This window comes from Arachis hypogaea, chromosome 20 (assembly GCF_003086295.3).
Source record: "Arachis hypogaea cultivar Tifrunner chromosome 20, arahy.Tifrunner.gnm2.J5K5, whole genome shotgun sequence".
Taxonomy (NCBI): domain Eukaryota; kingdom Viridiplantae; phylum Streptophyta; class Magnoliopsida; order Fabales; family Fabaceae; genus Arachis; species Arachis hypogaea.
In genome coordinates, this window is record NC_092055.1 from 39739575 (window position 1) to 39740241 (window position 667).

General features: G+C 40.8%; 1 non-coding gene across 1 annotated transcript; it reads left to right on the plus strand.

The window, feature by feature from the left end:
- The first annotated feature begins 256 nt into the window (after positions 1 to 256).
- On the plus strand, positions 257 to 364 carry LOC112787351 (small nucleolar RNA R71). The gene has a single exon (XR_003194769.1). It is a non-coding gene; the product is annotated as a small nucleolar RNA R71 (small nucleolar RNA).
- Positions 365 to 667: the final 303 nt, after the last annotated feature.

The window sequence follows — 667 nt, forward strand, 5'->3', positions numbered from 1 at the left end:
TCAATATTTTATTCTGAGCCAATATGGCATTCAGAGTATCAACTTCAAGAACTCCCTTTTTCATAGGCGTCCCATTATTCATAGGATTCCTTTCAGAAGTGTACATGAACTGGTTATTAGCAACCATGTCAATGAGTTCTTGAGCTTCTGCAGGCGTTTTCTTTAGGTGAATGGATCCACCTGCAGAAGTGTCCAGTGACATTTTTGATAGCTCAGATAAACCATCATAGAATATATCCAGGATGGTCCATTCTGAAAGCATGTCAGAAGGACACTTTTTGGTCAACTGTTTGTATCTTTCCCAAGCTTCATAGAGGGATTCACCTTCTTTCTGTCTGAAGGTTTGAACATCAGCTCTAAGCTTGCTCAGCTTTTGAGGAGGAAAGTACTTGGCTAAGAAAGCCGTGACCAGCTTATCCCAAGAGTTCAGGCTGTCTTTGGGTTGAGAGTCCAACCATAATCTAGCTCTGTCTCTTACAGCAAAAGGGAAAAGCATAAGCCTGTAGACTTCAGGATCTACTCCATTAGTCTTAACAGTATCACATATCTGCAAGAATTCAGTTAAGAACTGAAAAGGATCTTCAGATGGAAGTCCATGAAACTTGCAGTTTTGCTGCATCAGAGAAACTAATTGAGGTTTCAGCTCAAAGTTGTTTGCTCCAATGGC